Raw genomic sequence first — 27,605 nt, 5'->3', positions numbered from 1 at the left:
TGCAGACCTGCTACACTGCCTGTAAAGCAACTCCCCTGCAGGTGGGGAGCCAGGGGGGAAATTCAATACTTTAATTAAAACTTTCAGCTTTTAGTTTGAATAATAATGGTCAAAAGCAAATTATACTTGAGGGTATAAATTAAGCAATAAATAACATCACAACAACTTGCAAATTATATTTGAGTCAAGTTGAATTGTTATTGAAGATGCTATAGATTGCAACAAATGATGTAATTTTCACTTTCTTTTTTTCTTTCTTTCTTTTTTGTTAACCACCAGGGTTATTGCTGCCAGTAGGACTCCAACATCTTTTCTAATGGCCATTATATTTTCTCTTTTTTCTCTTGTTAGAGAGTGAGTGACAGAGAGATAGAAAGGGAGAGAAAGACATGCAATTCTGCTCCTCTGCTCATGAAACTTTCCTCTTACAGAAGGGGACAGGGATCTTGAATCCAGGTACTTATGCATAGTAGCATGTGAACTCTACCAGGTTTGCCAACACTCAGCTTCCAGAGTCATTTTTAATATCTTTTTTATTTGTTTATTTTTTTTGTGGTGGTGAGGCATGGTATTTCATAGCTCTAGGCTCAGACAGATAGAAAAAGAAATCATGAAACAGAGAATGGGAAAGATAATACAGCATCACAGTTTCCTCTGGTGCCATTGTACCACCGTTGTGATGCCAGGGATCAGACTTAGGCTGCACTCATGGCAAGGTACTTATTCCACCAAGTGCACTGTCTATCTGACCTCCATTATATATATATGAACTATAAAAAGACAAGTCATTTAAAGATCTAACTTGAAAAATATTATTTTCTTTAATAGAAGATGAAATTGGCTAAAACTAATGTTTGTCTAGGATCAGCAAGATATCTCATCCGGCTTCAAGTCTGACTCCACCACTACCACACTGGAGGAAACTTCAGTATGGTGGCATATCTTCCTCTTTCTCTGTCTCTCTCTGTCTGAAGTCAACTGGAAGCAGTTAAGCCTTATTAACAGCAAACATAAGTAAACAAGCAATTAAATAAATAGACATTTGTTTCAAAAGACTACCTGATCATTTTGCTTCCTGTAAGCAGTTTAAAAATTAAACACACCTGTTTATATATATATAGAGAGAGATCGATTGAGAGAAATCAGAGCACCATTCACATATATGAGGTGTGAGGATAAAATGCAGGATTTGATGCAGGCAGGTCTGTATCCAGAGACACACCCTCCTGGGATACTGAAGTTTCTCAGTGTGTACTAGTGTTATTAGGTGGCTTCTTTTTAATGCTATTTGTAGATCTAGGATATGGTAAGAATTGTACAAGTTTTACTGGTCTGAATTCTTACCAGCTTTATAAGTTTAAGGTAATATACTCAGTAAGGTAACTCAGAGTGGAAAGCATATTTTTCTCTTACTAGTTGATGTTCTTATGATCTTTTAAGCTGTGTCTTATTTAGTAGGTATTCTGAAGTCATATTTAAGAACATAGCCAAACATTTGAAACCTGACGTTGGTATTTTATTTCTGTGGTTATTAATTTGGTTCATTGAATTTTTGGAAAGGGGAGAAGATGGAATAGGAAGAGCATTGAAGAAAGATTTCCACCATCTTATATTTAAGTCATCTCAAGCATAACTGTAGCAGCTACCCAGGAACTGATGTATCTAGATGCCTATGTTCTTGAAATATATATTTAACTTGACAGATTGAACATTTTTCCCTCCACTAGGGCTCTCACTGGGGCTCAGTTTATGGAGAACTCTGCTATTCAGTTTCCTTCCTTCCTCCTGACCTCCTTCCTTCCTTCCTTCCTAACTTCCTTCACTTTTTATTTTTATTTTTTTAATTAGTGATTTAATAACAATTAACAAAATTTTAAGATAACATTGGTACAATTCCACACAGTTCCCACCACCAGAGTTCTGTGTCCCATTGGAAGCTTTCCTATTCTTTATCCTTCTCTGGGATTGTCAACCAAAATTCTTCATGGGGTGCAGAAGGTGGAAGGTCTGGGTCCTATAATTGCTTTTCCACTGGACATGGACACTGGCAGGTCGATCCATACCCCCAGCCCATTTCTATCTTTTCTCTAGTGTGGTAGGGCTCTGGAAACATTGGTGAGGTCATCTGCCAGGGAAGGTCAGGATAACACCATGGTATCATCTGCTACTCGGTGGCTGAAAGGTGGTAAGATATAAAGCAAATTATTCAATAAATAAGAACTCAAAGGTTGGAATGGAGCACATGAAACTAGGGGTCTTTTTGTGGAAAGGAGCTAGGAAGTCTATTTTAGGTCCTTCCACATATATGTATACGTATACAGAGATGGGGTGAGAGACAGAAACAAAAAAAGGGAGAAAAAGAGAGGGGAGACATCTGTAGCACTGTTCCACTGTAGGTATGGGCTGGGGCTTGAGTCTAGGTCCTGGTTCATAGTAATGTGTGTGTTTTACCAAAATTTTATTGATTCAATAAAACCACACTCTTTCCCTCACCCATATACTCTAATCTGTAGGGAATACTTAGCACATGGAAATTACTTTATCAGAAACATACTTTTAATAATGTACCAAGTTGTCTCAAATTTCAACTCAACAAAATGTACTTACGATGGTCTGCAATCAGTTAGCTTCTTAACTATATGAATCTTTTACAGACTAAAACTTGATCCTAGACTAAAATTGAATTCAAAGGACTAGACCTCCTTCATATCCTCTACATACAATGAGAGATTCATTCATTTTCGTTTATATTTGGCCTCAGGAGAAGAGAGCTTAAATTTAGGTGGTGGCAACCTTAACATCAGCTCACATTCATTACCATTCACCACTCCTGACTTAGAAAAATGTGGAAAATAGAATATTTGGATAGCCAAACAACTATTTTTATTTAATTATTTATTTATTTAAGAAAGGAGACTTTAACAAAATTGTAGGATAGGAGGCTTACAACTCCACACAATTCCTACCACCTGATCAGTAATTCCTCTCCTGGGATTATACCCCAAGGACTCCATAACACCCAACCAAAAAAGAGGTGTGTACTCCTATGTTCATAGCAGCACAATTCATAATAGCTAAAACCTGGAAGCAACCCAGGTGCCCAACAACAGATGAGTGGCTGAGAAAGCTGTGGTATATATACACAATGGAATACTATGCAGCTATCAATAATAATGAACCCACCTTCTCTGACCCATCTTGGACAGAGCTAGAAGGAATTATGTTAAGTGAGCTAAGTCAGAAAGATAAAGATGAGTACGGGATGATCCCACTCATCAACAGAAGTTGAGTAAGAAGATCTGAAAGGGAAACTAAAAGCAGGACCTGACCAAATTGTAAGTAGGGCACCAAAGTAAAAACCCAGTGGTGAGGGGTAGACATGCAGCTTCCTGGGCCAGTGGGGGGTGGGAGTGGGTGGGAGGGATGGGTCACAGTCTTTTGGTGGTGGGAATGGTGTTTATGTACACTCCAAGTAAAATGTAGTCATATAAATCACTTGTTAATTAATACGAGAGGGGGGAAATTAATTGTATGTCTCGAAGTTTTTCAAAACACAAACTGAATCTTTTCAATATATAGGCTGTGTAATTGATATGCAGACTCTCTCAAAAGCCTAGATCAAGTAGATCAGAAGCAACCAATAGTACAGCTATATACAAGATACTGGGTACTGTACAGCAAACCCTAACAAAAGGACTTTTCAAAGTTAACCCAATTACCAAATAATGTGATGATAACATTAACTATCGATTGTCTTTTTGAATCCTAAGACAGCAGGAACCTCACATCTCCACTATAGAGCCTCTACTTCCCCCAGTCCTGGAACCATTGGATAGGGCCCACTTTCCCGTATGCCTCTCCCAATCCATATTAAATAATATTGCATCTGCTGATCACAACCTAACCAACACAACGATTGCCACCTCAACATGCTTCACTTCAGACTGTGTCCAGAGACTTCACGTGTGGAATGACAACCCTTCAGCTTCATTACTCGGGTGAGACCTTTCCTTTCATAGTATACTCTAATTCCATCTCAGGTGGTTCACTTTCTAATAAAGTCCCAAAACCTAGATATACACCAGTTTCTGTGAGAGAGCATATGTTCACACGTATCTGTAAACTACTGCAAAATATATACCTGAAAGCAGAAGTACACTAGAGTTTGCAGTGAGTACCCCCCTAACACTTCCTCTCCACTATTCCAAGCTTTGGGTCCATGATTGCTCAACAATTTGTTTGGCTTCGTATGTTAACTCTCTTTTCAGTCACCAGGTTCCAGATGTCATCAGGATGCTGGCCAGACCTCCCTAGACTGAAGACCCCACCAATGTGTTCTGGAGCTCCGCTTCCCCAGAGACTCATCCTACTAGGGAAAGAGAGGCAGACTGGGAGTATGGACCAACCAGTCAACACCCATGTTCAGTGGGGAAGCAATTACAGAAGCCAGACCTTCTACCTTCTGCAACCCACAATGACCCTGGGTCCATGCTTCCAGAGGGATAGAGAATGGGAAAGCTATCAGTGTGGGAAATGGAGATTGGGTGGTGGGAATTGTGTGGAATTGTACCCCTCCTACCCTATGGTTTTGTTAATTAATCCTTTCTTAAATAAAAAATAAAAAAAAGAAACGTGGAAAATAGAATATTTGGATAGCCAAACAGCTATTTTTATTTAATTATTTATTTATTTCAGAAAGGAGACTTTAACAAAATTGTAGGATAGGAGGCTTACAACTCCACACAATTCCTACCACCTGATCTCCCTATCCCATCTCCTCCCCTGATACTTTCCCATTCTCTATCCCTCTGGTCATTGTGGGTTGCAGAAGGTGGAAGGTCTGGCTTCTGTAATTGCTTCCCCACTGAACATGGGCAATGACTGGTCAATCCATACTCCCAGTCTGCCTCTCTCTTTCCCTAGAAGGGTGGGTCTCTGAGGAAGCGGGGCTTCAGGACACATTGGTGGGGTTGTCAGTCCAGGGAAGTCTGGTTGGCATCATGCTGGCATCCAGAACCTGGTGACTGAAAAGAGAGTTAACATACAAAACCAAACAAATTGTTGAACAATCATGGACTTAAAGGCTGGAATATTGCAGATGAAGTGTTGGGGGTTACTCACTGCAGACTCTTGTCTACTTCTGATTTCAGGTATATATATTTGCCCTGGTTTATGGACATGTGTGAACATATGCTCCATCTCAGGGGACCTGGTCTATATCTAGGTTTGGGGACTTTATTGGGGAGTGGAACACCTGGAATTGAATTAGAGAATACTATGAAAGGAAAGGTCTAACCTGAGTGATGAAGCTGAAGGGTTGTCATTCCACACCTGAAGTCTCTGGACACAATCTGAAGTGAAGCATCCTGGGGTTGCATCAATTAGGTTGCAATCAGTGGATGCAATGTTATTTGATATGAATTGAGAGCAGCATGCAAGAAGGTGGGCCCCACCCTAAGGTTCCAGGACTGGGGGAAATACAGGCTCTATAGTGAAAATGTGAGGTTCCTGCTGTCTTAGAGTTCAAGAAGACAATGGATAGTTATTGTTATCATCACATTATTTGGTAATTGGGTTAAATTTGAAAAGTCTGTTTGTTAGGGTTTGCTGTATAATACCCAGCATCTTGTATATAGCTGTACCACTGGTTGCTTCTGTTCTACCTGGTCTAGACTTTTGAGAGAGTCAGCATACTTAGAGGAAAACATTGGTGGAACACTTTCCCACCTAAACCTCAAGGGCATCTTTGATGATACAAACCCAATTGCAAGGTACACTAAAGCAGACACAAACCAATGGGACTACATCAAATTGAAAAGCTTCTGTACAGCCAAAGAAACTATCACTCAAACAAAGATACCTCTCACAGAACAGGAGAAAATCTTCACATGCCATACATCAGACAAGAGACTAATAACCAAAATATACAAAGAGCTCACCAAACTTAGCACCAAAAAAGCAAATGACCCCATCCAAAAATGGGCAGAGGATATGAACAAAAAATTCACTTCAGAGGAGATCCAAAAGGCTAACAAACACATGGAAAACTGCTCCAGGTCGCTGATTGTCAGAGAAATGCAAATAAAGACAACATTGAGATACCACCTCGCTCATGTGAGAATGGCATACATCAAAAAAGACAGCAGAAACAAATGCTGGAGAGGCTGTGGGGACAGAGGAACCCTTCTGCACTGCTGGTGGAAATGTAAATTGGTCCAGCCTCTGTGGAGAGCAGTCTGGAGAACTCTCACAAGGCTAGACATGGACCTTCCATATGACCCAGTAATTCCTCTCCTGGGGATATACCCCAAGGATTCCATAATGCCCAATCAAAAAGATAATGTGTACACCTATGTTCATAGTAGCACAATTCATAATAGCTAAAACCTGGAAGCAACCCAGGTGCCCAACAACAGATGAGTGGCTAAGAAAGCTGTGGTACATATACACAATGGAATACTATGCAGCTGTTAACAACAATGAAACCACCTTCTGTGACCCATCTTGGAGGGAGCTAGAAAGAATTATGTTAAGTGAGCTAAGTCAGAAAGATAAAGATGAGTATGGGATGATCCCACTCATCAACAGAAGTTGAGAAATAAGAACAGAAAGGGAAACTAAAAGCAGGATCTGATTAAATGGAGAGTAGGGCACCACAGTAAAAACCCTGTGGTGAGGGGGAGGGTGGACATTCGGCTTGGGGGGTATGGGACACAGTCTTTTGGTGGCAGGAATGGTGTTTATGTACACTCCTATTAGAGTGTAGTCATATAAACTATTTACTTAATATGAGAAGGGAAAAATTGATGGTACATCTCGAACTTTTTAAAACACAGACTGAGTCTTTTTAATACAAACAGCTATTTTTTAAAAATATTTTATTTATTTTATTTTTGAGAGAGATGCAGAGAGAGACCAAGAGATAATGAGAGACAGAGAGAAATACCAGAGCACTGCTCAACTCTGGCTTATGGTGGATGGTGGTGCGGGGGATTGAACCTGGGACTTAGGAGTCTCAGGCATAAGAGTCTGTTTGCATTACCATTATGCTATCTCCCCCGCCCCAAACAGCTATTACTTTCTTAGATAACTACCTTATTTTTTGATAAAAGCAATATAATTGAAATGTCCTCAGACTTTCTATTAAGTCTGTGTCACAAATAAATATCTTCCAATAAATACTATAATTAGATGTTTTATGCCCTGATTTAATATAGGTACTAGGCCTGTAAATCTTTTCAGCCTATGTGAATACAGTTTACAGATTACTGAAATGTAATGTTCCTTTCAAAAACTAAGGGTAAGAAAAAATATTTTTTGATCTAGGAGATGACAGTGATTCAAGCTTTGTATTCTCAAGCATGGAATCCCAAGTTCAATTCCTGGCATTGCATGTGCCTAAGTGATGCTTTGGTTCTCTCTATCTCATCTCACTCTGTCATAAATTAATTAATATTCAAAAAAGAAGAGATATTTTCCATAGCTTCATGCACTTAAAACTTAATACTTGATAGACTATGTTGAATGTTACTGCCTTTCTTAGGGAATACTGTTCTCATCCCTGAATTTTTTGAACCCCTTTTCAGTGTGACTCCATTTCTGTTTTATCCAGTGCTCACTACAGGTATTTTAAGAGGGTAGAATTTAATAAATAAGTACTGAATTGAAATCTAACAAAGCAGTCAATTTCATAATAAATTTAGTTTATTTCCCTATATACAGATGCATGTTATATGAAATGTAAGTTTTATGTACATGACATATGAACTTACATATATATCATATGTACAATATGATATATATGTATAACTTCAAGCTTAACAGACTGTCTAGTTCAATATATATTACATAGATATCTTACACCTTTTGAATGTTAACATTTTCTTACTATTTTTTTTCTTTCAGTAGAGAAATATCAAGTTTTCTCTCTCTTTTTTTCTTGCTGCAGAAAATGCAGAGTGAATCAGTGTTCATGGGAAGAATTTAAAATTCAGGCTGATTTTCACACTTCCTTTCAACAACACCTACGCCAGCCAGAATTATATGTACTAAGCTACAGTGGCTGCAAAGTATTTCAGTAAAAGAAGAAATTATTTTTCTTAATTACTGATAAGTTCTTAATTTGTTCAGCTAAATGATAAATTAACCACTGTTGGTGAAAGGGAAAAAAAAGCTTCTGTTTTGTTATGTTACAGGCTAAGTAAAGGAGGCTTCTAGTTGACTTGAAATGTAAGGAAGTAGGGGGCCAGGCAGTGGCACACCTGATTAAGCACACACATTACAATGTGCAGGGACTCAGGTTCAAGCCCCTGGTCCTCACCTGCAGAAGAAAAGCTTCAAAAGTGGTGAAGCAGGGCTGCAGGTGTCTCTCTCTATGTGTTTCCCTTTATACCTCCTCCCTACCCCCAATTTTTGTCTCTATCCAATAATAAATAAAAAATATAACTGAAAAGGAATAAAGTAAAATGTAAGGAAGTGAACTTTCAAGAAGGAAATAGAGGGCCAACTAGGTGGAATTTCTTGCCAGTCCTAAAAGCCAAGTATAGTTTTGCATTATGATAGTTGAAATGTTTAGTAAAGTCATTTGCAGATTTGAATTATTACTGAAAGTGAACAATAGTACTTCTTAATGAACAGTGCTATGCCATTGAGACATAAGTCATTTTAGACTTGCCAAAAATAGTAACACAACGTTGTTATTGAAACCCATCTTGAAATTGGTATAATCATTAACTGTCTAAAGAACATGCACTTTTTCAAATTCTCAGATGCATCAATTAGGCATTTAATAGGTATTAAAAGAATTTTTTTATTTTGGACTTAGAAACATTTACATAGTCTCTCCTTTGAAGAATACTTGGAAATATCTGGGGAATATTTGAAGCCCTTATTGTTAGGATTAGCTAAGTTAATGATTCACTGACACCTCATCTATTCAGTATTATTAAGGAATGGAGTGCTCCTAGCAAGGGTGTTACTGTAAAATGAAGAACAGCTTTACTATTCTGCTCATTTAATCTAAATGTCTTAGATGTAGCATTTGTTCTATTATCTGCTCAGAGTCATGTTACAGGCTGAGACAGTCTTTTTATTAAAATAATTTATTTATTTATTTATTCATGAGAAAGTAGGAGAGAGAGAAAGAACCAGACATCACTCTGATACACGTGCTTCTGGAGATTGAACTCAGGACCTCATGGTTGAGAATCCAGTGCTTTATCCACTCTACCACCTCCCGGACCACAGGCTGAGACAGTCTTGCTGCCCCAGATCTCTCTATTTCTTTTTATTCGTCTCTCTCTTTCCCTAACAAGTAGCAAAGTCTCTAAGCTTGACATTAGAGGATGGTTACAGCATCGTAGCCACAGATCTCTCTATTTCTTTATATTCGTCTCTCTCTTTCCCTAACAAGTAGCAAAATCTCTAAGCTTGACATTAGAGGATGGTTACAGCATCGTAGCCACAACTAGCCAATAGCATCTTGCTTTCTCTTAGTTGTGATAAGCAAAAATATCTCCATTCATTACCAAAAGTCCAATAGGATGTTTAGGGTTGTAACCATTCATAGCTGAGAACCATTTATGTAAAGGGTCTTGTCAAAAATTCCTATTTTTGTCCCAGTTGATATATACTGAACCAAAACCTTTGGGGACTATATCCTGTGCATTTTTACCAGATTACACTTCTCAACACACATTAAATGTGAGGATCACTGTTCAGTTAACCTTGTCAGCTTTTACTTTTTGAAACTTATTAATTTGGTAGACAAAATGAGTTTGTAAATTTAATTTTACATTTTTCCCAAATTTGTTCATCCTCTCCTACAAGTAAGCGTAAGGACTATAAATTGTAAGTGGCCATTGGGTTTTGCTGACTTTGTTAAAAAGTTTGGTGCTATGAACTGTAACTATAACTGTCATATACTGCACATGCCAAAGGGAAAGGTGATATCACTGAACAGGCAATCCTTTGGCTGGCAGTGTTCTGTGACCTTGTCTTCTTGTACTTGTAATGAATTTTCTCAAACTAATAAATCGCAAACATGATACATGGGGTACAATATCCATCCACTCACTTTTTACTCATTCTGGCACCTAGTTTTTTGGTTATTAATTTATTTAATACATTTATTCAGAACCACTTGCTAGTTATGACATGCTGCCCACTTATTAAATGCAGGCATTACAAACAGTTATCAAGATATGTAATTTGCGGGGCCGGGTGATAGTACACCTGGTTGAGAGGACCCAGGTTTGAGTCCCTCCCTGCAAGGGGAAAGCTTTGCAAGTGGTGAAGCAGTGCTGCAGGTGTCTCTCTGTCTTTCTCCCTCTTTATCTCCTCTTTCCCTCTAGATTTCTGGCTATCTCTTTCTAATAAATAAATGATAATTAAAAAAGATATGTAACTATCAATCTGTAGTGGAAATTGTAGAGAGATTACCACAAATCAAATAAAATCTGCTCCGTCACTTAAGGGTTAAGGCATACTCCTCATTAACAAGAGACTATAAGTAACCTAACTAACTAGAGAAGGCTGATTAATAAGTTATATATACAACAAAGGAAATAGTATCCTAATTGTCTGGAAAAGATGATTTAGTAACTACTGTTTTTCCTAGTCACAAAGTCATAAAGGAAATTAGGTTAAGAGTGCTGTAAGCATATTTTTTTGCATTCTTACTATTTTTAAGGAGAAATTTTCTTGAAATTTAATTAAATTAGCATCATATTTTAACTTAAGGCATACAATGACATGGAAAAATAATCTGGGCCTAGGAGGTGGTGCACCCCATTGAGCATACATATTACAATGCATAAGAGCCTAAGGTCAAGCCCCTTGTCCCCACCTGCAAGGGGAAAACTTTGCGAGTGGTGAAGCAGTGTTGCAGGTATCTCTTTGACTCTGTCTGTCTCCCTATCACCCCCTTCCCTCTCGATTTCTGGCTGTCTCTATGCAATAAATAAAAATAATACATTAAAATGATAAATTAAAAAAGAAAAAAGAATATTCCATATCTTCTACAAGTTTTAAATAAAATCATTATGTTAAAGTTTAGAGTAGCATAGAAAATATAAAAATAAAAAACCTGGAGCAAACAAGGTGCCCAATAACAGATGAATGGCTGAGAAAGCTGTGGTATATTTACACAATGGAATACTATACAGCTATTAAGAACAATTAACCCACCTTCTCTGACCCATTATGGATGGAGCTAGAATGAGTTATGTTAAGTGGGCTAAGTCAGAAAGACAAAGATGAGTATGGGATTATCCCACTCATAAACAGAAGTTGAGAAAGAAGAACAGAAAGGGAAACTCAAAGCAAGATCTGACTGAGTTTGAGTTTGGAGTAGGGCACCAAAGTAAAAAATCTCTGGGTGGAGGGTGAGAATAGATGTTCAGCTTACTGGGGGGGCTAGAGGGGGTACCCAAACAGTTCTTTGGTGGTGGAAATGGTGTTGATATACATTCCTATCAAATTGTAGTCTCATAAATCACTAATTAATATGAGAGGGAAAAAACTGATGGAATGTCTCAAACCTTATAATGCACAGACCATAAGCTGAGTATATATACCTTCAATCTAGCACTTAAGACTTAAACCATTTAATCACACTGAATTTTAACAGCGGTCACAAATTGTTAATATATTTCTAATAATGACTTTTTCCTTGAAATGTTGTCTCTTCTAAAAGCTTAGATCAGGGAGAACAGAAATTACCAGTGGCATTACATTATAAGGCACAGCTATATGTAAATCAAAGGTCATAAATTATGGTGATGGTTGCGTATAATACAGCAAATCCTAACAATGGAATTTTCAAAGTTAACCTAATTGCCAAATAATGTGATTATAGCAATAACTATCTTTTGCCTTCTTAAACCCTAAGACAGCAGAAGCCTCCTGCTTCCTCTATAGAGCCTATACTTCCCTAGTCCTGGAATCTCTAGGGTGGTGCTTCTCTCAATTCATACCAAATGATAACACATCTGCTGATCCCAACCTAATCAATGCAATGTGTACCACCTGGGCATTCTTCACAATTTAACTTTTATAGTCATTCTCACAGGCTTGCATCATCTTTCCTCCTCCCTCTACTGATGGAGACCCGTGAATCAAAGAAATGAATACGAAAAGAATGTTAGAGAAAGAAGAACAGAGTGACCAAGTCAGCAAGCAGAAGACTTTTTTAGAAGATCATACAGAAAAAACTGGTCAGAGTCAGGAATTGAACAGTGGAGGGGGGACTGGAGAGGTATGGGAAAATTACAGAAGCCTTTACTACCTAAAACTGAAAGAACTTGGTGATCAACTGAAGCAGTCTACAGAAATTTAAAGAATCAAAAATAAGCTCTCAAATAGCCCCCAGAAGAGTCTGCACATCACTTTATCATGTGGACTCTTGTTCTATTTTGAAATGAAATTTCATAGGTATCATTTCATTTTATGTCATAATTGATGACTGGTTCATCTTCTGACCTAATAATTTTTGAAAGGACTTAAGACAGAAGTTAATATTGTTGCTAAGTCAAACTACTTTCAGGTTTAGCATAAACAATGGACTAACCCATGCATGATAATTAATATTTAACATTTGAATACTTACAACCAAAGTAAGCTAGCATTGAGATAAAGTTTAAATTTTTCAGTTGCAATTGAAAGCTGTATATGATTCTATGTCTATTATGGTTACCCTATTTGTTTCTATTAGTCTAGTGAATGCATTAATTTATTTTCTTTCTCAACTATTCCTAGGCTACAATATACACATGAGATAAAATTCTCATTTGAGCACCTTATATAGAATGAAAATAAAATCTAAATCTCTAGTCAGATAATGTGGTTTCAGGACCATCTTAGCATGCCTTCTCGTTAACAGAGAAACCATCAATGCCAATGCCTGGATTGATCATATCTGAGTCATGAATTGATTTAGGTTATTTCAAGATACAATCAAAGCTCACTTTAAAATTTTTTTTAATTTTATTTATTATTTTCCCTTTTGTTGCCCTTGTTTTTTTTTGTTGTTGTTGTTGTTGTTATTAAAAGAGAAGATTAACATAGCCTCTGCACAAGGATAACACGCAAATTTGTGAAGCATTCCACATTTAGGGGCTGGGTGGTGGCTCACCTGGTTGAGTGCACATGTTACAATGTGCAAGAACCTGGGTTCAAGCCCCCAGTCTCCACCTGCAGGGAGAAAACTTCACAAGTGGTCAAGCAGTGTTGCAGATATCTTTCTGTCTCTCTCTCCCTCTCTTCCTCCCCCTTCCCTCTTGATTTCTGACTATCTCTAACAAATAAGTAAAGGTAATAAAAAAATAAATAAAAATTGATAATTTCCTAAGTCAAAGTCATATGATTTTACTTAAGAGATTATAACTTTCTTCTGTATAAAAATCTTCACTGTAGTTGATTCTAGTCAGATGATACTGCTCTCAGAAGGGCTACCCAGTCCAAAAGTAAGGGGTATACCCTTTCTAAATATATTCAACTTCACTAGAGATGAGGCAGATATCTTTCTGACCTTTGTAAGTCCCTCATTTAATCTTAGGTAGCAGTTCAGATAAAAATAGAGGTTTTGTTCTGTGTTTCAATCACATTACACACTGAATTTCAAGTGAAATGTGAAGTGAATTGCAATATCTCTCAGGAATTCGAATGGAATTTGCATTGTCTTAGAAAGAAAGTGAAATCACATTCTCTCTGTAAGTTAGCTATTTGAATTCTTGCCATATATAAATATTAGTAGCTGACCCTGATGTCTCAAACATTAGAGTAAAAGAGGACATTAAAAAAATGATTTCACTTTAAAAGCTATAACTAGTAATGTGTGTTAAGTATTACATCCTACTTCACTTTATCTTGGGCCATGTTCAATAATTTTTAAAGATAAGTCATGTTGCTGCAACTTACCACCTCATAATATCAGGATATCTGTGATTTAGATTAAGCTATTCACAATGACCAGCTTCATAAGAATAGCACAAATGTACTTATGAATTTAAAACATTTCAAAAGAATGACATTATTACTAAATGAACAACTTCAAGCCAAATTATCTCACTTAAAAGGAGTATTTTTAATAACTGCCAGATTCTAGGTGGATAATCAGCCTTTTACTTAAAATGCATTGTGTTTTTGTGATACCTTTAATTATTAAATGAAAATATTTTCTGTATAGCCAAATGCATTATACCTAACCATTTATGTCTCTGTGCTTCAGACAGATTGTTTCAGTAGGTTTTGCTTTTCCTGCACTAGGTAAAACTACTCTAAATCCAAAACCAGTCTCTAATACTAACATCATCACATGCTTTTCTTAAGGCTATGTACTAGAGATATTGCACTGCCAAATGATTCTGTAGTTCTAGTATTCAACCTTAAGGAAGACGTGGCATTTAAGTATTAGGTATGGTTTGGAGATTGTGAATTATTCTAATATTTACAATATTCTTACATTTTATCATATATTTACTGAATGTAATATATATTCAAATAAGCTAGTGCAGGTGTTTGAAACATCTGGATACATGAAGCACTTTGAAAGTATTTCTTAGAAATATTTTATTCTTGTATTCATTTCTCAATGATTTATTTAGTTTTTTTAAATTTTTTATATTTATTTATTCCCTTTTGTTTCCCTTATTGTTTTCATAGTTGTAGTTATTATTGTTGTCGCCATTGTTGGATAGGACAGAGAGAAATGGAGGGAGGAGGGGAAGACAGAGAGGGGGAGAGAAAGATAGACACCTGCAGACATGCTTCACCGCTTGTGAAGCGACTCCCCTGCAGGTGGGGATCTGGGGGCTCGAACCAGGATCCTTACTCAGGTCCTTGTGCTGGGTGACACCTGCACTTAACCCGCTGTGCTATCACCCAGCACCCGATTTGTTTAGTTTTATAGACAGAAAGAGGAGAGAGAGGAGGGAGAACACTAGTCCATCATATACATATGTGGTGCCAGAGCTCAAGCCTGAGACCTCACATAGGGCAAGTGTGTGTTCTACCCAGTGAATCACATCTTTGACTGACTGCAACAAAGATTTTACTATAAAAACACATTCACCACAGCTTAAAATTTATAGTATTACTGTAAAGACCCAAGGAAACAGGTAAAAATGAAATTTAAACATTTATGAATTTTTAACTAAAACAGTTGTAATGTTTATATTACTGCAATATATAACAACTGTTTTACTTATTTATATAGATATACATATATATTAGCATTAGTATCATATATTCTATGACTTCATTTATATAGCTGTATTTGGATCATCTTAAGTAAAATGGATTAGTTCCTTGAATTAACTCCATTCAATGATTTCTGACATAAACTGCCTCAATGTTACCCATTATTTTCCACTTGCTTATTTTACTCTATGTGCTTTAAGTGTTTACATAAATTAAAACTTCAGTTAAAGTAGGAGTACAGTTTACCTGACTATGCAAAATAAATATGTATAGTATCACTATAAGTTTGCTAAATATACCTTTCATATAAAAATGCTAAGTTTAAAAAAGTCCATTAAAAATTGTGAGGTACACTTATAATTATACTAGGTTTTTCTTTTTTCTAATTTTTAATTCACTGCAATGAAAATACTAGTGACATTACACTGAGAACTGGTACTTGAATTATTTTAATTAACTGTATTTTAAATAGCCACTTTTAAGAAAATATGATGTGTACAATTTTTATATAACCACCAAGTTCCTTCCAGTGATTTACAACTGGGAATGATTGCTCCCCAAAGGAAATTCAGCATCATCTGGAGATATTTGGGATGGCAACAATGGGGGGGTGGTCAAGGTGCTTTGGGTACCAGAGACTAGAGGAACCAAATATTGCATACAATGTACAGTGCTCAGGACTGGATTATCTAGAACAAGATCTCAAATCTACATGCTTGTGAACACCTTTTAAAGCTTAACTGAAGGAACTGGTAAGACCATATAATTAATTGCATTGCATAGGAGTGCAACAATTTCAATTGTGATTAAGTCTAAACTTCCCTGCTTTCAGATTCTACTAAAATCTACACTTAATGCCAATTTCCTTATATATACCTATGATGTGTTTCAAGAACCTCTGCTATGTTATTATTAGTAGAAAATATAGTGGCCGGGTGGTGGCACAGTAGTTTTTCATTGTGTATACCACAATTTTCTTAGCCACTCATCTGTTGTTGGGCACCTAGGTTGCTTCCAAGTTTGTGCTATTATTAATTGTGCTGTTGAACATAGTATACACAGATCACTTTGGATGGCATTTGTTATCTTTAAAAACATTAAATATACCACTCCACTCTCTCCTGGCCTCCATGGTTCCTGCAGAAAAACCTGATGCACTGTCTTTATAAGTTAGCTTCTTCTTTTCTCAGGAAGCTTATAAATATTTTTCTTTGTCCTTGAATTTTGATAATTTCATAATGGTGTGTCTTGAGTTAGGTCTATTTGGGTTGAGAAATTTGAGAGTTCTTTCTCCTTCTTGAACATCTGCATCCTGACCAATTCCCAGATTTGGAGAAGTTGCTGCTATTACTGCTTTGAATATGGTTTCTGCTTTCTCTTCTTATTATACCCTGATAATTCTGATATTTGTTTTTCTAATGGAGTCTTCAATCTCTTGAAGAGTTGCCTCATCTTTCCTAAACTATTTTTCTCCTCCTACTTTGAAGTGGTCATTTTGTCTTCTGTTTCTAGTGTTCACCCCTACATGGGTAAATCTACGTTCTTGGCTTTCTATTTGAGACTGGAAAGCATTCAATATGTACTTCACACCCTGTAGCTCTATTTTCATGTTTTTAATTTTCCTATCTAGTGAGTTTTAAGATTATGGATTTTTTTCTTAACCCATATTCCCTATTAAATTGAGAGCTCTGTGTTTGTTTAAATTTCCTGGCAATGTATGTCTTAAATTCTTTCCTGGTTCTGCATCATTCAGTATGTGGTATATTAGTTCCCTAGTATTGGGGTTTACCTAATTTTACTCATCTTTTTCAGTTTCTGCTGGTAGCACTGAGTTCTGCTTTGTGTATAAGTTGTAGGCAGAAAGGGAGGACTTTATTATTTTTTTTAATTTAAGAAAGTATTAATTAAAAAAACCATAGGGTAGGAGGGGTACAATTCTACACAATTCCCACCACCCAATCTCCATTTCCCACCCTCTCACCTGATAGCTTTCCCATTCACTATCCCTCTGGGAGCATGGACCCAGGGTCATTGTGGGTTGCAGAAGGTAGAAGGTCTGGCTTCTGTAATTGCTTCCCCACTGAACATGGGCGTTGACTGGTCGGTACATACTCCCAGTCTGCCTCTCTCTTTCCCTAGTAGGGTGGGTCTCTGGGGAAACGGAGCTCCAGGACACATTGGTGGGGTCTTCAGTCTAGGGAAGCCTGGCCGGCATCCTGATGGCATCTGGAACCTGGTGACTGAAAAGAGAGTTAAAATACAAAGCCAAACAAATTGTTGAGCAATCATGGACCCAAAGCTTGGAATAGTGGAGAGGAAGTGTTAGGGGGGTACTCACTGCAAACTCTAGTGTACTTCTGCTTTCAGGTATATATTTTGCAGTAGTTCACGGATACGTGTGAACATATGCTCTCTCTCACAGAAACTGGTGTATATCTAGATTTTGGGACTTTGTTAGAAAGTGAACCACCTGAGATGGAATTAGAGTATACTATGAAAGGATAGGTCTCACCCGAGTAATGAAGCTGAAGGGTTGTCATTCCACACGTGAAGTCTCTGGACACAGTCTGAAGTGAAGCATGTTGAGGTGGCAATCGTTGTGTTGGTTAGGTTGTGATCAGCAGATGCAATATTATTTAATATGGATTGGGAGAGGCATACGGGAAAGTGGGCCCTATCCAATGGTTCCAGGACTGGGGGAAGTAGAGGCTCTATAGTGGAGATGTGAGGTTCAGGGTTCAAAAAGACAATCAATAGTTAATGTTATCATCACATTATTTGGTAATTGGGTTATTTTTGAAAAGTCCTTTTGTTAGGGTTTGCTGTACAGTACCCAGTATCTTGTATATAGCTGTGCTATTGGTTGCTTCTGATCTACTTGGTCTAGGCTTTTGAGAGAGTCTGCATATCAATTACACAGCCTATATATTGAAAAGATTCAGTTTGTGTTTTGAAAAACTTCGAGACATACAATTAATTTTCCTCCTCTCGTATTAATTAACAAGTGATTTATATGACTACATTTTACTTGGAGTGTACATATCTGTCCAAGATGGTTCAGAGAAGGTGGGTTCATTGTTCTTGATAGCTGCATAGTATTCCATTGTGTATATATACCACAGCTTAGAGAGGAGGACTTTTAAAGAAGTTACATAGTTGGGAGACGGATGGTAGTGCAGTGGGTTAAGCGCATATGGCGCAAAGCTCAAGGGCCAGCCTAAGGATCCTGGTTCGAGCCCCCAGCTCCCTATTTGCCGAGGAATCACTTCACAGGCGGTGAAGCAGGTCTACAAGTGTCTTTCTCTCCCCCTCTCTGTCTTCCCCTCCTCTCTCCATTTCTCTCTGTCCTATCCAACAATGATGACATCAATAACAACACTATAATAACTACAATAATAAAATAAGGGAAACAAAAGGGAATAAATAAATATTAAAAAAAAAGAAGTGACATAGCGTTATGGTGTCTGATGTCCCTTAAACAGAGTGTTTATTTGGGGAGAAGGGAGAATTCCAGATCATTCGCCTCAAGACTGTTTCTTAAAAGTGGGGACTCTGCTGTGAGGTCAGAGTTCCTTTCCCAACTGCAGAGTAGTCTGACCTCAGTCATCATATTCTTTATAGCAACTGGGACATCTTAAAGTTGTATTGGTTTCTCTGCTGCCACAAGGGGTATAATGGTCAATTCCCTGACTCTTTAAATGGTTCCTTGAGTTTTGTTCAGTGACCTGTGACTTCTGCAACTCTAAACAGCAATCTTAAGCTCCTCTTCTCACCCTCTCTCTCTCTCTCTTATTAATTTTATTTTAGGGCTAGTGGCTTACAATATATTTTTTAACATGTAAGTACAACCTCTTATCTCCCCTTTATTGGTGTCTAGGATATTTAACAGGATCCCAATGCCCCTTAATCCTGTCCTTCTCCCTCCTTCCCAAGAGTCCTTTGCTTTGGTGTAATACACCATACCAAGTCGAACTTTTACCTTATGTTTTCCCTTACTGTTCTTTGTTATTAAATTATACCTGTAATTGAGATAATTTGGTACTAGTCCTTTTTGTCTGGCTTGTATCAATCAAACTAATGCCTTCAGGTTCTGACCACAATATTTCAAAGGAGAGGGTCTCATCATTTTAACAGCTGCATAGTACTCCATTGTGTATATGTGCACGACTTCCTTAACCATGCATCTATTGTTGGGCATCAGGGTTGCCTCCAGGTTTGCACTATTATAAATTGTGCTGCTATAAACATTGGTGTGCATAGGTTATTTTTGGATAGGTGTCATTATTTTTCCTGGATAAATCGCTAGCAGAGAGATTGTTGGATCATAAGGCAGGTCCATTTCTAGAGCTGATGAATCTTCAAGTTGTTTTTTGTAGGGCTTGGCTAATTTACATTCCCACCAGAATTGTAGAAGAATCTTTTCCCCCAAATCTTCTCCAATAGTTTATGTTTATTTCTTTTCTAATGTCTGACATTCTCACAGGTTTAAAGTGATAGCTCACTGTTGTTTTTATATATATATATCCCTATCACCAGTGACTTTGGTAGTGAACTCCTTATCTTAAGACATTGGATTTCTGAGTGGTTCCATGCAGATCCCTTAGATCTGCCATGTGGATTTGAAGCAGTTGCATATATAGTACCTGTAGGCAGTACAATGCCATGTTTCTGCTTCTCCTTCCCTTCCTGCTCCCACTGTCCATTTGCAATCACCAACCTTCAGATAGTAATGTTTCTTTCTTTACCAGAAATCCCAGATGCTTTCTGAGGAAATTTGTTGATTTATGTTGTTGTAATCAAATGTTCGTTTAGCATTTATTAGGGAGTCCCATTTGGAGATCTCTCTCTCTCTTTCTCCCCCCCCCCTCTCTCCATATATATATGTGGGGGGGGTATGAATTGCTCTCCACTGTGGTATAGAATACTTTTTTTCTTTTTTATCTTTATTATTGGATATAGATAGCCACAAATCAAGATGGAAGGGGATGACAGAAAGGGAGAGAGACAGAGAGACACCTGAAATACTGCTTCACCACTTGCAGGTCTTTGAACTCAATCTTTGCACATTGTAATATATGAGCTCAACCAGGTGTGCCAGCACCCAGCCCTGTATGGAATTTTCTGTAAATGATTGAACATGCATTTATAATTATTTGATATATCACATATACTAATCTTCCTTATTACTTTTTTACTTTGCCTACTTTGTCCTTTATAGTGTTCACCTGTAGGGATATAGTTGGATACAGAACATTTTCCCCAATCTATAAAATGTTCATAGAGAAAATACTGACTTCAAAATGAATCCCCAAAAGCTATTTATATGCTGAAGCATGAATAACTTCGTAAACATATACCATGTATTTTATGCTTCTGTTTATTCTGTTGTAGAATTGAGAGGTACATCCAATTTAGTGCAGTGTATATCAGGTTCTTTATACTTGGAATGATAATGAGAGACACAACAGTATTCACAGCAATGAATTTCAGCAACTAGTATAAAAAATGAAAAATACATGTCTCTTTAGACATATATTTTTCTGAGACTTAGATCCCTAAATTGCTTTTGTTTTGAGAGGTAAAAAAGAAAAGAAAGTCAAAAAACAAATTATCCTAACTGGGTATTTATAATAAAATAATTATTTTTTGTGTATTAATTGCTTTGACACTATATTGGCCAATGGGAACATGAGGAAATCTATTCTCAAAATACACTAACTTTCGATTTCCAGTACTATTAGATACTATTCTGACTGCTAGAACATTTCAAAAAGATACCTTAAAGTTTTGTGTAATAATTCCAGGAAGATGACTATTAAACTTTTGCATTTAAAGACCTTGAATTCAGTTTCCTTCTTTAAGAAGCACACAAAAGGGAAAAGGAAGAAGTAAGAGAAGGAAGTAAAAAGTGACAGCTCCACCTATTCCAGAAAGAAGATCAATCAGGACAAAGAGTAGTGATAACCCTACTTCCTGTTCAGAGACCTTGAGTCAGGTATTCTCGAAAGCAGTGAATCTCTGTAATCCTGAAGTTCTCTCTTGCCCTGGTAAGTGCCCAGGGGCTGCTAGTAACCAACCACAAAATTGGATTAAAGGGTTGCTGAATGATCTTGGGGGTCCCCTAAGTCTTTTACCTGGAAGGTGGGAAGATAATTGTCGGGCTGAGCTTCATTGACGGGAGACAGACAACCGGGGACTCATGGCTGGGTTGTACGCAGTATCTCTTTATTCATGCAGGACACAGCGCAATCTATACCAAACTAGACTAACAACTAACTAAACGAACAATGTTGTCTTTATATATACTTCCCAAGTAGGGTGTGAACAGGATGTGACGCAGAGAGCATGGAGAGAAAAGTGACTGGTGAAAATCAGGGTGTGACAAGGAGAGGATCAGGATGTGACAAGGAGAGGGGGTGGAGCAGGTGAGAATTCTACCACTAAACCACCAATGCCCTGAAGGGAAGGTGGTGCTTTATGTAAAAGTGATTTATGTAAATAGACGGCAGTGGTTATGTAAATAGAATACAGTGGTTATGTAAATAGAATAGTGTTAAGCAGGGAGGATTAAACCAAATGAAACAGAAGAGGTTTTTAAAAGTATACCAACAGATAATGGGATTTTTTTGTTTGTTTTTGGCTTCTCTGTACTCTGTAGAGCTCTTAGAATACCATAATTTGGAATTTGCTTACTTTTTTTCCTAAACATTTTTATATATTTGTCTCCTCACAGAGATTTTGTTTTTTATAACTGAAGACCATTAGAGCTATATGTACAAATATCTACTCAATATCATATACAGAACAGAGAACAGTGGAGAAAAATATAGGACCATGGGTGTAATTGACATTGAACTGCTGGATTTTCATTTGCCTCTCATAGATTTCTTATAAAATTAGACTAATATTTACTTAGTGTACTGTACTAGAAAAATAAAGTACTTCTGATTTGCACTATACTATTTTAAATGTCTTATTTATAAACATATTCTCATAATATTCTATAAATGGTATCAACCTTGTTCTACACAACTCAAAATGAAGCATAGAATTCTGAAACTTTTTAATATTAGTAATCTAGTGAACAGTGAATGGAACTTGAAGCCAGGCAGTCTACTTCAGAATTATATATTGATATTTAATATACTTTACTAAGATTATGTATCTTGCAAATGTTTAAACTCAAAGTTGGCAGTCTGCTTGAAGTCATCACACAATAATCATTTTTCACTGTTAATAGTTTTAGATTTAATAATAAATAACAAAATGGATTTAACAGTGTCTTGCAAAATTATGAGATTTCAAGAGTACAATTTCACAACCACACCTAGTTTGTTTAAATCACCACACCAGCTACCAGAGTTCTGTGCTCCCTGTCCATTGCTCAAGACCACTGTAGTTCTCACTAAGTTCAAGAGATAATTTGGTTACCATTTATTTTTGCACATTCATTTGCTTTAATCCTGTATATTTCACATATGAGTGAAACTATCTGGTAGTTGCCCTTCACTTATTTTTTCTCTTTAATAGGGGATTAATGGTTTACAAACAAGAGTAAAACATAATAGTTTGTACATGCATAAAATTTCCACATAACAATACAAACCCCACTGGGTCCTCCTCTGCCAGCATGCTTCAGGACCTGAACCCTCCCCCCCCCCACCACCACTTCAGAGTCTTTTACTTTGGTGCAATACACCAGCTCTAGTTCAAGTTCTGCTTAGAGTTTTCCCTTCTGATCTTGTTTTTCAACTTCTGCCTATGAGTAAATCATCCCATATTCATTCTTTTGTTTCTGACTTATTTCACTTAACATGATATCTTCAAGCTCTATCCAAGATAGGATAAAAAAGGTGAATTCATCCTGGACCTGAGACTTTGGAACCTCAGCAATAAGAGTACCTTTGCATAGCCATTATGCCATCTACCACTGTTCACATTTCTCATTTTCCACATAACAATTCAGTGCCCCTCTAGGTCCTCCTCTGCCATCATGTTCAAGGACCTGAATCCTCCCCACCCCAGAGTCCTTTACTTTGGTGCAATACACCAGACCCAGTCCAAGTTCTGTTTTGTGTTTACTGTTCAACTTGTTTTTTAATAGGATATGTTTAATTGAACGTCCCTTTAAAATTTAGATGGAAAAGAGTTCTGCCAATAGTTTCCTCTAAGTATTTGATAGTTTCTGATCTAACATCCAAGGAGGGTTGAAATCCCCTACTATTACTGTGTTGCTGTTAACATATTGCTGTAGCCCTTTCAGTAGATGTGTGATGTATTTAGATGGCCTCTCATTGGGTGCAGAGATATTAATAATCATTAAGACCTCTTGATTGATCTTCTGAGTATTAAATAATGTCCATCCCTACCTTTCTAAATTTTATTTGTTTTAAGGTCTATCGTGTCAGATTGAAAATAGCTGTTCCTACCCGTTTTTATGGTCCATTGGTTTGTATGGCAGATTTCCATCCTTTTACTTTGAGTCTGTGTTTGTCTTATTGAGTTAGGTGGGATTTCTGCAGAAAACATATGGTTGGGTTGTGTTTTCTAATACATCTTCCTACTATGTGCCTTTTAATAGGTAAATTCAAGCCATTGACATTTATTGATATTATAGAATGAAGATATTTTGATGTCATTATAAAATATCAGAGTGTTCTGATATATATGGCATGTTTATGATGTGATTGTTTATAGGAGACCTTTCAGAACTTCTCTCAGGGCAGGCTTGGTGCTAGCTGATTCCTTCAACTGTTGCTTGTCTGAGAAGGTTTCTGTGCCTCCATCTAGTTTGAATAACAGCCTAGCAGGATATAGTAGTCTTGGTTGAAAGCCTTTCTCATTGAGTACTTGATAGATATCTTGCCATTCTATTCTGGCCTGTAGTGTCTGTGTGGAGAAACCTGCTGCTAATCTTATGAGTTTACCTCTGTAAGTAGCTCTTTGTTTTTCTATTGCAGCCTTCAATATCCTTTATTTATTTTATTCCTTTTCATTATAAATTGATGTGTTTTGGTGTCTTTAAGTCTGAGTTAATTCTTTTTGTGGCCCTCTAAACTTCTTGAACCATTATGTCTTTTATGCTGTCCAGACAAGGGAAGTTCTCAGCTATTATGTCCTGTAGAATGCTTTCTTCCCCTCCCTCTCTTTCTTCCTCTGGCAAGCTAATAATGCATATATTACTTCTTTTGACATCATCCCATATGTCTCTATTTTTGTTTTCAGTATCTCTTAATATCTTTTTGAGATCTCTTAGTTTTTTTCCTAGTTTTCTCTAATTCATCCTCAATCTTGCTAGTTTTTTTTTCTGCCTCACTTATTCTATTCTCTCTCCCCTCGGTTGTTTTCTGTAGCTCAGTTATTTTGTTACCTGTTCTGATAATATATTAGCTTGTTCAGCTAATTGTGCTCTTAGGTCAGCTAGTTCAGCTTTGAGTTCTCTGATTATCTCAAGATAGTTAGTGTTTCCTTTCAGAGTCTCATTTGCTGTTACTCCATGTCTGATGATATGACTTTCAAACTCTTTCCTCTGCCTCAATTAGTGTTTGGATCTTGTCCTTAAAACCCTTTGGGGTGGGGCGTTTATCTGGACTTTTGTGCTGGCTCATTTCTCCAATGTTTCTTCTTGATTAAACCAATATATATGGTGTTTTAAGAGGTCCCTCTCTCAGTACTATTCAACCCAGTAATCACACTTGTCTGGATTGATTTGTGTCTAAGTAAGATGTTTAAAGAGTTTGCAGTTATAGACTCTTGTCTAGTTGTGTTCTCAGGTAACCTTCTTTGTTATTCTTAGCTGACTAGGGAGAAGAGAGAGATAATTCTACTGCTACTTTCTGCTGGTTATTGATGGCAAGCAGGTGGTACTATTGTGATCTCTAGTCTTTTCTTGTTTGTATAATCAGCAGCGGGTGGTATGGGGTGGGGGTGTGCTTGCTTTGGGTTGTATTGTGGTCACAAATGCTCTGTTTTATGTTGCATCTTTGCCTTAAATTCAAAAGTCTCAAAACCTCTTGAGTTAAAGATTAAGAGGTTTTAAGCCACTTTCTCTTTTCTTCTGGCACTTGGAACAACCTTAACTGCTTGCTGCACTTAAAGCGAAATCACTAAAATGGTGCGACTCAGCACTGTGCAGCCCAGAACACTAATTTGACTTTGCTGTTCTTCAACCCATGTCCATGCCCCTTTTTGCTCCAACCAAATGTGAGCACCCACCTGAGGCTGCAGATTTTTCAGCTGCAGATTATTACTTCAGTTGGGTCTCTTTTTGTATTTATTTGTTGTTTTTGAAGGAGAGATGATTTGATCCGTTATTCCATGGCCATGCCTCCCAAAAGTTCCATTCTACTCCTCCTGCTCCCCCTCCCCCTCCTCCTCCTCCTCCTCCTCCTCCATCTTCTTCTTTGTGTTTTTAATTATTTTTATTTATTGGCTAGAGACACAGCCAGAAATCAATAGGAAAAGGGGAGGTACAGATAAAGAGAAAGAGAGAAACACTGGCAGTACTGCTTCATCACTCACAAAGCTTTCCTCCTGTAGGTGGGGAAGGGGGGGCTCCAACCCAGGTCCTTGCATATTGGAACGTGTGTGCTCAGCCAAATGTGCCACCACCCAGCCCAGAATGCATTTTATTCATTTAAATAGGAGGGGGAGAGATAGAGAGAGAAAGAGACAGAGAGACAGAGAGAGAATATCCAGGGCACTGCTCAACTCTGACTTACTGTAGTTCTGAGGATTGAATCTGGGACCTAGGAGCATCAGGCATGAAAGTCTTTTGCATAACCATTATGCTATCTCCCCAGCCCTGCCCTTCACTTCTTTACTTATGCATTACAAGTATTTTAATTTGATATAGCAAACTTGGAAAAGTGGATCCCAAACAGCAGAAAAATATCTTCCTTGATTATTTTTATAGAGTCACATAAGTCAGTATGAAAGTATATGAGAATAAATGAGCAAAGATATCTTAATTATGTATTTATTTATACATATGTAATTTTTTAATCCACACTCTCACTGCATTGAAGGGAGCTTCAGTGTTGTGGTCTTTTTCTCTTTCTTTCTTTATCTCTCTCTCTATCTCTCTCTCTCTGTCTGTCTAAAAAGGTTTTTTGTTTGTGTGTTTAATCTACATCTAAAACTCGAGTAGTGTCTATAATGTATTTCAGCTTTTAAGAGCAGTCATCTAAGTGCATGACAATAGGAATCATAGGTCTGTGGCATTGTGATTGAGGCTACTTTCCCTGGGCTAACTGGGAGCAGAGGCATTTATGTCACCAGGAGTAGAAGGTGATGTTAAGGCACGGATCAGTGAACAGCAGGGCTACAAAGGTAGACTGGTGGAGTCCAAATGGAAAAAGAACTTCAGTAATTTTGTACTGATTGCTTGGTATAAAAGAGTCTACCTGGTGCCACATCTGATTTATGGAACAGATTGGACTTGTAATGAAAGTCCAGATATAACTGACCTCTTTCAAAGGAAGTTGTGACCTTTGTTTTCTGACATACTTCATGTGTGGGCTCATGAATAAATTACCACTCTACAGCTTTTCATTCTATTCTCTAGTTCACTCTTATGTTTAGATGTATTCAAATTTTTTCCGTAAGAACAGACAGCCATGGAATTCACAGAGTAATTCACTTCATTCTGTTGCTGCTTTTTTACCTACTACATTTCTGGTATATAAAAAGGACATTGTATTATATTGGATATTTGTTCTCATGAGAATAGTTCCAGTGGAAAAATAGGGTCTGAATGAAGTCATTTCCATTATTGTCAAAATGAAAGTTTCAGAATACACATATTTTCTTTTCAAAAAAATTATCAAGGGGCTAGAGAGATAGTTCACTAGATATGTGTCATGCCTTGCCATGGACATAGCCCATTTTCAAGATTTGGCACAATATGGGTGATGCTGTGGTGTGAGGGAAAACTCCAGTGTTCTGGTATCTCACCCTGTCTATCATGTCTCCTTCTCTGTTTCTCTAGCTGAATGACAAAGCAATAAAATTTCAAATTTACATATAGGCTCCAGTTCCTTAAGAACAAAACAAAACAAATCTAGCAAATAAAAAAGTAATAAGAAAAGTTGTAAGTCCCCCTGTCGGGATACACACATTTGAAATTCAGCTGTACTGACTTTACAAGGACTAATCTGGTAAAGCCGATTCTATATTATTCAACTGATAGAAATTAGTCTTAATTACGCAGTTACTATAGTACTTGTTACAATGAAATTTAGACCATGTCAATGTATTAGGAAAAGCTAATTTTCATGTAACAATTGGGCTCTTAGAAAACTCTTTTGTAGGGGCCAGCCAATTATGTGCTCACATTACATTGCACAAAGACCCAGGTTCAAGCCTCCAGTCCCCACCTTCAGGTGGGAAAATTCCCAAGAGTTGAA

General features: G+C 37.3%; 1 protein-coding gene and 1 non-coding gene across 2 annotated transcripts in view; both read left to right on the top strand.

Moving 5' to 3' along the window:
• ADGRB3 (adhesion G protein-coupled receptor B3) overlaps positions 1–27,605 on the top strand; it is a 923,209-nt gene that overhangs the window by 571,555 nt on the left and 324,049 nt on the right. The window lies entirely within an intron of this gene.
• On the top strand, positions 13,011–13,113 carry LOC132538466 (U6 spliceosomal RNA). The gene has a single exon (XR_009549826.1). It is a non-coding gene; the product is annotated as a U6 spliceosomal RNA (small nuclear RNA).

This window comes from Erinaceus europaeus, chromosome 4 (genome assembly GCF_950295315.1).
Source record: "Erinaceus europaeus chromosome 4, mEriEur2.1, whole genome shotgun sequence".
Taxonomy (NCBI): domain Eukaryota; kingdom Metazoa; phylum Chordata; class Mammalia; order Eulipotyphla; family Erinaceidae; genus Erinaceus; species Erinaceus europaeus.
Note: the sequence above shows the minus strand (reverse complement) of the source record. Positions and strands in the feature narration are given on the sequence as shown.